The sequence below is a fragment of the Rattus norvegicus genome, chromosome 14 (genome assembly GCF_036323735.1).
Source record: "Rattus norvegicus strain BN/NHsdMcwi chromosome 14, GRCr8, whole genome shotgun sequence".
NCBI lineage: Eukaryota > Metazoa > Chordata > Mammalia > Rodentia > Muridae > Rattus > Rattus norvegicus.
Genome location: NC_086032.1, coordinates 94,944,061 through 94,954,704, shown reverse-complemented (window position 1 = coordinate 94,954,704; position 10,644 = coordinate 94,944,061). Strand labels below are relative to the sequence as shown.

Genomic DNA, 10,644 nt, shown 5'->3' with positions numbered 1-10,644 from the left:
GCTTCTAGGGATCAGGCAGCCTCCATGTGGCATTAAGGCTATCATTAAAGTAATGCTGAGGGTGGCTGTGGGGGTGGGGAAGAGAGCTCTGCAGGAAGGCCCCAGACAGAGGGTGGTGCTTTCTTTAAAAACAGAATCCACGCTAGTGGGGCATGTCTGTGATCTCTGCATTTGGGAGGCTGAAACAACATTCTGGGCCAGCCTAGGCTACAATCAATGTCTCAAAACAAGAGCTGATGGATATAGCTCAGTGGTAATGAGTGCTTTATTTAGCCCAGCATGCGCAGGAGTCTCCATTCCACTTCTAGCATAAACCGTAGGATAGTGACACTGACCCACAGGAGACAGGCAGCTTGCTTTCTGACGGCCCTGTAAGGCTAGGAACTGAAGGAGAAAAAAATATACCTTTGACTGGAAATCAAGGGTATATTCCTTAAGATAGGCCTAATAAAAGCCTAAAGGTCTTTTTTTCCCCTTTTCCCTTGAAGAGCCCAGAATCCTGGAAATGCCAATATCACAGGGCTATGTGTGTGTGGGGGGGGTGGGGGGAGTCGGCTGGGGGAGGGAGTAGGTGGGAAGACAGGCTCCTGCTGTATTGTCCAGGCTAGCCTCACACTCTTAGCATCTTTCATCCCTTAGCTTCCTACTTGCTGAGGTCATTTGTGTGCTTTCGTTCCCTGCTGATTCTTTTTTTTTTTTTACTAGCTCAGACTCCCACACACTCCTGTGTTTGCTCCTGCCTGCAATACTGGAGATTTGTGCTTCAAATGAACCGATCCCAGACTTTTTGCTTTGTTGGCTTTAGCTGTGATTCAAACATAGAAGTAGTAAAGGGTTTGAAGAATGTGAGTTCAATCCCCAGGCAAAACTAGACGTGGTGGCACACAATTAGGTAGTGCCAGAGCTGTGGAGGCTGAACCAGGTGGACGCCTAGGGTTTGCAACCTAGGCAGCCTAGCCTGTTTGGCGAGGTTGAGGTCAGTCAGAGAACCTATTTTTGTCTTTTGAAAAAATGCCTAGCACCTAAGAAATGAAAATGGGTTGTCTCTGTTTTCCACATGCATGATACGCACAAAAATATGTGGGTAAACTTGTTAGGGTCTTGTGCAGCAGGCTCCCCACCTTACCACCCAGTGTGACCATCTTTGTTGTTGAGCTACGATGGATTTATTTATTTTTTCTACTAGGAGAAAGGTGGCCTTTCCCCCACACTAGCCTTTGCTTACCAAGCAAGGCTCTCTTGGGGGCCAGACACCAGAAGTCTAAACTCACATTTGCCATGACCTAGAAAGGCGCCCTGAGACTGACAACCTTCTATGTCATCTATGTTCCTACTGATCAATACAGCTTTGCTCTTACTCTGCTATGGTTAGACTTTGGGTGGCACATGGTTGACCTGCTAGTGAGCTCTGCCCACCACTGAGCTGGCAGCCCAGTTCTACTGCACGACGGCCTCTGCATTCTTCTGCCCCACAGAATTCTTCGTGAAGGGCTTTTCCTGTAAGCTTGGAGACTTATTCCGGAACTGCAGGGTGTTGGAAAAGACCCCGCTCTGTTCAGACAGGGAGTCTCAGCTTACAGATAAGGAGAGATCCCCGTAGCCAGCGCTGGAGATTGAGCAGGACAAACTCATTCTCAATAAAGTTTGTTTTGTGTTAGAAAAAAAGAGTGAGATTGAGGGAGGGAACTGAGGGATATAGAGGATGGGAAGGAGAATGGCAAGGGGTTCAGGATCAGGTGTAGGAATGGATAAGAGAGATATCCAGATGGCTGTGAGAATAAATGGAAATATGCAACTGACTAGCTGGTAGGAGAGGTGTGGGGTATCTCCAGGAAGTAACAGAGACATGGGATAAGGGAAGAACCCAAGATCAGGGGGAGTGATCTTATCTGTGACTCATGGCTTTAAGGATATAGAATCTGAAAAGGCCACCTCTTGTAGCCTCCAGTAGAGCAATAGGGACAACCAAACCACCCACAAAACTTTCTTCTCAAAATTTATATAAGAAATGCAGGGACATGAAATGGAGCAGAGTCTGATGGAATGGCTAACCAATAACTGGTCCAACTTGAGGCCCATTGCATGGGCAAGAACTATTTCCTGACACTGTTAATGATACTCTGTTACCATTAACACTGAGTGCACTTACGCTTGCACTCAGGAGGCTAGCATAACTGTCATTTGAGAGGCTCCACCCAGCCACTGACTCAGACAGGTGCAGACACCCACAGCCAAACAGTGGATGGAGCTTGGGGACTCTTATGGAAGAATAGGAGGAAAGATTGCAAACCCCAAATAGGATAGGAACACCACAGAAATGCCAACAGAGTCAACTAACCTGGACCGTTGAGGCTCTCAGAGTCTGAGCCACCAAGCAAAAAGCATACACAGGCTAGACCTAGACCTCTCTGCACATATGCAGCTTGTTCTTCATGTGGGTCCTGAACAACTGGGGTGTGGGTTATGCCAAAAGCTGTTTCATGTCTGTGGGATATGTTCTTCTAGCTGCGGTGCCTTGTCTGGCCTCAGTGGGAGAGGATTTGCCAGAGTAGGAGGATACCTGAGGGGAAGGTTGCCCATCCTCTTAGAAGAGAATGGAAGGGGGTGGGGGAGGATTGTGGGAGGGGGTGAGCAGGACGGGAACATTGAATGAGATGTAAAATGAATGATTAAAAAACCCTCCTAATATTAATAGTCTCATTTCTCATTTCTCTGATAGACTATTTTGCCAAATAGAACAGCACATTGGGTATAAAAAAGACCCAACTTTTTGCTGCTACCCAGAAATGCACATCACTGTCAAAGATATATGTATACATATACGTATACGTATATGTGTATATATACATATATATCCCCTTAAGGTAAATAGAATGGAAAATGATATTCCAAACAAAAGAAAGGAGGGACAGACTGGAATAAGGCATCTGGTATCTGATGAAGTAGACTTCAAGCCAAGGCCAACCAGAAGAGATAAATGAGGTCATTTAATACTTATTAAGGAAGAAATTTTGAAGAGTAAATTATAATTTTAAACATAATCCAAAAGCATGAGTGCACACAGTCTCATAAACCAAATACTACTAGATATAGATACAGACAGATTCACCCCAACTCAGGGATAGTGAGTGCGTTCAATACCACACTCTCACCAGTGCACAGGTTAATGGACAGGCAGTGAACAGAGAAACATAGAAATTAATGACATCGTAAGTGAAATAAACTCCACCCAAACACTGTAGAATACACATCCTTCTCAGCAACCCAGGGAACTTCATTCAAAATACAGCACAAAAGATAACACAAATCAACAAATACAGGAAAATTGAAATAGTGTCTGAATTCTCTTACCACAATGGAATAAAACTAGATATCAGCAGTAATAGAAAGGAAAGAAATCCCACAAACTATGGGAGATTAAACAAAACATTATTTGATGATAAATTCAGAGCATGAAATGAAAATGAAAACACAGTATTCCTAAATCTCTGTGATTGAATGGAGGCAGTCTTGGGATGAAAGTTCTCAGCAAAAGTGTTTCTTCACTGGACAATTAGAGTGCTCAAGTAAGCAACTCAGTTGTGTACCATAAGGTCTTGAAAACAAGAACAAAATAAATTTCAAAAGCGAAGGTGAGAAGAAAGAATTAACAATTGGACAGAAATCAGTGAAATAGACATTAAATGAGAAGTATTGCTCTTTGAAAAGATAAAGAAGATTGACAAACACTTATTCAAATTACAGAAAGAAAGAGAAAGATCATCCATATTAATACAATCAGAGGTGGAAAGAGACACATTACAGCAGATATTTCTGAAGTTAAGAAAATAATTAGGACCTACTTTAAAATCCCACACTCTACTTAATTAGAACAATCTAAAAGAAGTAGACAGATTTACTATAAAATTAAACCAGGATGAAATAAGTAATATAAATAGATTCATAACAAACAAGCAAGCTGAAATGGTAATTAAAAAAATCTCATAACTGAAACAGTTCAGCACCTGATGGACTCACAGGAGAATTCTAACAGATTTTAAAGAAGATCTAACACCAATACCAAGTAATTCATAGACTAGAAAAGGAAGAAGTGATTCCAGAATCTTTATGAAGCCTCATATGAAAATCAGATAAAGGCACATAAAATAGCAAATTATAGACTAATCTTCCTGATGACCACAAACGCAATAATTCTCAATAAAACACTTGCAAATTGAACCTAACACCACCTGATCAAGTTGGCTCTATTCCACAACCATAGGGATGGCTTAATTCAAATAAATCAATAAATGCAATCTACCACATAAACAGACTCAAAGAGAAATCCCCAAATCATCTTAATAGATGCAGAAAAGGCTTTTGGTAAAAATCCAAGTTTTATTTATGATGAAAACCATAATGAGGCTAGGGTTAAGGGGAGTATATTTCAACATAACATGGATTATATGTGTTGGAATCCATAAGCAACACCGTACTAAATGGAGAAAACCTCAAAGTATTCTCATCAAGATCATGAACATGACACAAATGGCCACTAGTCTACTCTTACTCAACATAGTACTTGAAGTCTTAGCTATTTCAACAATGGCAGAGAAAAGAATAAAAACGAACAGTAGAAGAAAAGATGAAAGGAAAGTATCCATTTTTTAAACTGATAGGATTCTATACATAAGAGAGACCAAAGACTCAAGAAACTCTATGGCCGATGGACATGTTGGCAGGATACAGAATTAATATACAAAAGCAGGGGCCATCCTATATGCCAATGACAAACTGAAATCAGAGAAACAACAGCCACACACTAAAAATATAAACATCTGGGATTAAACCTAGTTGGAGAGGAGGCTTCTATTGATCAGGAAAGGGGTTTTATGAGGTCCCACCCACAGGAGTCAATGCAGTCAATGGCTTCTGGAGGAGAACCCATTATTTTCAATGATACAGCCCCTCAGGGGTCCTCATTCTTCACTGGGTAGCTTTACACTCAAGCCTATATGACTCATCTTGGATAGTTCTAGGAGGTGACAAAGCAAAAACAGAAACACATGGATGTAGGATGGAGACTTGATAGGAAGAAAGGGGGTGGAGTTAGTGAGAAGCATCAAGGAAAGAATGTGGACAGGGTGTAATATATATATTATGAGTAATATATATATTATGAGTAATTATGAGTAATATATATTATGAGTAATATATATTATGAGTAATATATATTATGAGTAATATATATATATGAGAGTGTGGACAATGAGACCCTCTGGAGTGCCTGTGGTGGCATGGCGGCATTTGATCCTCCAGTCACCTCCTAAGAGTTGACCTAACTCTCTGACTTTGGCCATGAAAAGATACCGATCAGTTTCTTCTACAACATGCATAAAATTTTTTCTAAAATTTTATTCAAAGCTGACTGTTAGGTTCTGAAGATCCAAAACCACCCAAGCAGTCACAGAAGTCCAGCAAAACAGGATCTTTATTTGAATTAGGCAACAGAAACTGTCAGGGACAACAGCACCGACTCCGGAGCTGACTGTGTCCTCGAAAGTTCACCTTAGTCAGTATTGAAACAGATGATAAAAATGTATTGTGTTTAGGCTGCTACAGATGGGTCAAGGTCTAGAAAAGACTCGGAACCTGAACTGTGAACCTGAGCCAGAAGGCCATGCAAGTTTTTTAGCCTGAAATTGACAAACATCTGTGCCAAGTTACAGTTCTATTTCCCCACCAGTCAGGATGTAGGGACAGAGGACTTCCTTAGGAACATTTCTTTGTGACACACTTATCCTGTTTCCATTGGTTGGGTTATTCAACTGTGCAGGGCAACTTGCCTAGCATTCTTGTCTCAACTTGCCAACCAGAATGTCAGTTACCCACACACGTCTCTCTGCTAATCAGGATGTCAGTTAGCCAGGGAGGACTGGGGAACTTAAAGTTTATTTGACCCCTATTCAAAATAAAAGTTTTATTCAAAACGGATTCAGTTTGTTGCCTTCTTAAATGACTAAAATTTTAACAGATGATGGGAAACTAGTCTTAAAATTACGAACCTAAAGAAATATAGTTAGTAATTAGTGTAATTTAGACATAGAGTCAGTCACAAGAACAAACATCAGGTATATTTCTGCTTGTGAAAATAATAAAAATAATTTTAGTTCTGTCCTTATAAAATACCACATTATTTGGAATGCTTATTTTATAACACCCATCTTGAGAAGCATTTTCGCCTATATTTGGAATTTGAATATTTTTGAAAAGGAATAAAATGTGTTAATTTCTCTAGCTAGCTTGTTATAGATGCTTCAGAAATCCTGAATCAGTATTCTAAGAACAGAATGCTGAATGAGCGTCCTCAGCTGGGCAGCAGAACAACCAGAGAACTATAGTTCTGATTGAAGGAACCACAATAACAGAGTAAATGAGCACAAGTGAATGGCTTAAATATTGTTTGCAGTTTGCAAATTAGATCTACACAGGCAAGAAAAATGTTTCTATACTTTCCTTCTACAATTAAGGACAGTTTGTTAAAATATTTCCCGCAAATAAGAGGATTGAGACTCTCAAACCTGGATTCTGATTTTGGCAACATAAAGTTTCAAATAACCTTGATTCTCAGGCATACAATTCCAAATCAAAGCCATTTACAGTGCAACTTGGCAGACCGCAATCCAAAATCAGGGTTCTTTAGAATTTCATCATCCCCAAATGTGAAAAACAAAATCTAAATGAGTTTTCTTTTTCCTTTTGAAAACTTTCTTTGAATTAAATATTCATGTATGATTTTAGATGGCAAATGCATAGGAAAAAAACTCATTAAAAGAAGAACTCTACCAGTCAGGGTCCTGGCCTAAGCAGATGGCACATTCAAATTGGTAATTTGAACCAAGTTTAATAAAGCGATCTGTTATCAATATATAGGCATAAGATAGGCTGCTACAGTGCCTTGGAGCATAGTGAGCCTGGTGACTGAAATGGAGGAGGTGATTAGAATGTTAAAGAGTGTGTGAAAGGGCATCTCTTTGGGAGAGGTGAGTAGGTGGTCCATGCAACTCCCAATGGAGGAAGTCTGAAGAATAAAAAACACCTAGTCACACTCACTGTTTAATCTCCTTCCTTACCCTGGTTTCTTCTTGAGGCCTCCCACTGTCTGAACTCAGCACTTTGGGATTTAAGGGATAGGCTTTAATTCTTCTTGGTTGGTCACTTGATGGAGAGAACATCTGTGGGTCTGGAGAGCAAGTAGAAGGAATTCGTTCATGCCATGGTTAATCTTGTCAACCTGATGGGACATCTAGGAGACAAACCTCTGGGTATAGCTGTGAGGGTGATTTTAGAAATGTTAACTCAGCTCAGAAAACCCAGCTTGAGAGTCAGGAATAGTGGAGTAGACAACCTTAATCATCCCAATGCTTGGGATGCAGAGGCAGGTAGATCTCTGCTTTTGAAGCCAGCCGGGTCTGTAGAGTAAGTTCTAGGGTAGCTAGGGTTACACAGAATCCCTGTCTCTAAAAACAAAAACAAAAAAACAAAAACATAAAAACAAAAATCAAACAAAAACAGTGACCATTGCCATTCCATGGAGTATCCTGGATATGAAGAACCAAACAAGTCCTGCACCAGCATTCATTTCTCTCTGCTTCCTGAGTTTGAATGCAGGGCTTTAGCTCCCTCAAGCCCATGCCTTCATCCCTTCCCTGCAGTGATGGACTGTATCCTCAAACCGTGAGCTGAAACAAATCCTTTCTTCCCTTAGTTACTTTTACTGGGTATTTTGGTATGAGATTGAGAAAAGTAACCAAAACAATTAATTGATCAATGTTTTTGGTCCCTCAAGCTTGAGTTTTGCACAGCATCTAGATAAGCAACCCATGTTCTTAGGAAAGGAAACTGAAAATCACAGCAGCTATCTCTTCTTCACAGGGAGATGTTTAGAGGAATAACACAGCCTGATAAGTTATATCTTAGTTATGATCGGCAGTCTTCAAATAATGTAACAGAAAACTTATAGGAAAATATGTAATGTAAATAAGAATCATTGTGCTCTGTCTTGATGTACAAAGCTTATGTGATAGCTATTACACACTTTCTCCCATGCTATTTTTTCTCTTTATGCTTAGACAGTACATCATCTAAGTTGGATCCTTTGTTTGCTAAGGTGATTCTGTTCTTGCATAGTCCTCCTAGCCATAATAATGTAGTAGTAACCCAATCAGGATCCGTTACATCTGACCTTGTTAACCATTCTTTTTTGTGGGCCCGATGACAGTAAGGGTCCAAAATGGGTAAAGAGTAGTCTCAGCTTTCAAACCATGGAATCGTGGTTGTATTCTCTTATGAAAGCATCCCTTCCTAGGGTATCAGATATTTATGTAGAACACAGCTGAGATTTTGAAGACTGGAAGCATACAGTCATCAATGACTCTATTAGTCATTATGACTACTTTTGTCGACATTCTCTGTTTTTAAACATGATCATGAATATGAGTGTACCCTATATCAACAACTAGCTAAGGGGTATAATGCACAGTAAAACTGTTCCCATCCATGTGCAGACAAATCGATGGCCTCTAATGAACATGATCTTCCCGTTTCCACAATGATAAGAATCCAAGGTATTGGCAAGATATAAGGTAGTAGACTCGTTACCCTTGTGCATGGTGGAAGCTTAGAGACTATGTTAAAACTTTGGACTAATGTAGTGGCAACCAATAATTACTGGTGGGTGTATAGAGATGATTCATACCCTCATGTATGCAAGCAAACCAGGATTTCAAGTACTCAGTCAAGGAATTTATCTCTTACATTTTCTGAGGAGATTATATTTGTTTTATTATCTTGAAGTTGGTGGTAGTATGAGTCCTTAATAAGCTTCCATCTAGCCTCATTTGCCATATAGATTTAACTTAACTGGCCAATAAATTAACAAAGACATTTTCTTAGAAATAGAGTATATTACATTTGTTATAATATATGTTCTGTAGGTGAAGAGACAGACCAGAATAGAACTATAGTCCTATCAGTACCACTGTAGGAAGAACTCAGGTAATGGCAGCTACTCACTACTGGGCTAATACCAGATTATAGCCAGACTCTGCATGTCTTTGAATTCTCCAGCCATGTTTTTTGTGTTTATCACCTGGTTATAGGCAATAGACACCTCTGGGGAATACATAGACAATTTTAACACATACTGAATGCACACTTCATGGACCTTCTCTGAAAGATCAAGCCCCTTTCCTATTCTGGGATTCTGGGATACTGAAGATTTTGTCATTACTTGTCTCTGTGTGTACTAGAGTCATGTGTAACATTTAGAAATTGTTCGATGTTGCCACCACTACAGACTGTAGACTTAAAGATCATGCTTAATCTTTAGTCCTACAAGACTCATGACTCCAGAGGATGAACACTTTTTCAATCTATTGCCAAGATGTTGTGGTTTCTATTTATAATTTCCATTTGATAGATTCTATTTCTTAGTTTTCTCTGGGGTAGAGTTTCTTAATTTCATTTCTGTTGATTATTTAGGTCGGCTAAATTTGGGGGTTATATGGTGTAGACTAACTGTAACCTTGGTATCTATTCACTAGACACTGATAGTAACTTTCTGTCTCCAAATTAATATCACCTTCAGACACTGTCAAAAGTCTCTTGGAGGGCTGTATTACTACAAGCTGAGAAACACTGCTTCAGAGCTGTTAGACAAAGCAATCTAATGTAGCCACAATCTTACAATCCACATTATCATCAGAAGGACTGATTGCCACAGTAATTGACATTGCACAATTTACCCTATATTTGCCCTTCAGTCTCCTCCACTTAATTTGAATACTAATCACGCTGGTTGCTTTAGTTCCTTCTCCCTGAAGCAAGGAGCATGCTTTCTCAGAATCCCATGTTGAATTCTGCTTCCTAGAGCTATGTCTAGTACCAATTCCTCTATCATTTAATTTCACAGCGGGAAACAGATGTTGCACCATGCTGAAGCCATTCAGAAACAGTTTAATCAAGGAGCCATTTACATAAATGAGGCCACAATGTAGGGAGGAGAGGGTACTATCACTAAGTTGATAATGGGAGACTCCATTCTTATTCAGATCTACAGACATGAATAAGTGATGGTTAGAGGAAGAATCTCAGGACTGGAGGGCAGAGAGAGAGAGAGAGAGAGAGAGAGAGAGAGAGAGAGAGAGAGAGAGAGAGAGAGAATGAATGAATCGTGTACGCCGGAAGTGAAATAAGGGTGAAGCAGGAAGGAGGTATAGCCTGACCGCACTTGCTGCTGAGGTTAAAGAAGCTGTCTCATGGAACAAGGTAGAACCAGGTTTTCAGGAGAAAGAAAAGAGAGGTTACACAACAGGGTTGAGGTACAGTTTCCAAGGCCACTTGTGCTTTGTTGTCATGACAGTCTAGTGACTCGTTAGTAATATTGAACTAGGTTCGCCAAAGCAGCTAGAAAAAAAATACTAAATATTTTACCATAAAGAGATGGCAAATGTTGGAGCTAATGGCTATGGAAAATACTCTGACTAGATTATTACACATACGCACACATTGAAAAAAAATCACACAACTACTGAAACACATGTACAATTATGTGTCAACTAAGAACGAAATTTTTTCTCTCTTGGCACTGAACCCAGAGGCATG

General features: G+C 39.9%; 1 protein-coding gene across 3 annotated transcripts in view; it reads right to left on the bottom strand.

Moving 5' to 3' along the window:
- Positions 1-10,644, bottom strand: part of Vstm2a (V-set and transmembrane domain containing 2A) — a 243,931-nt gene that overhangs the window by 162,485 nt on the left and 70,802 nt on the right. The window lies entirely within an intron of this gene.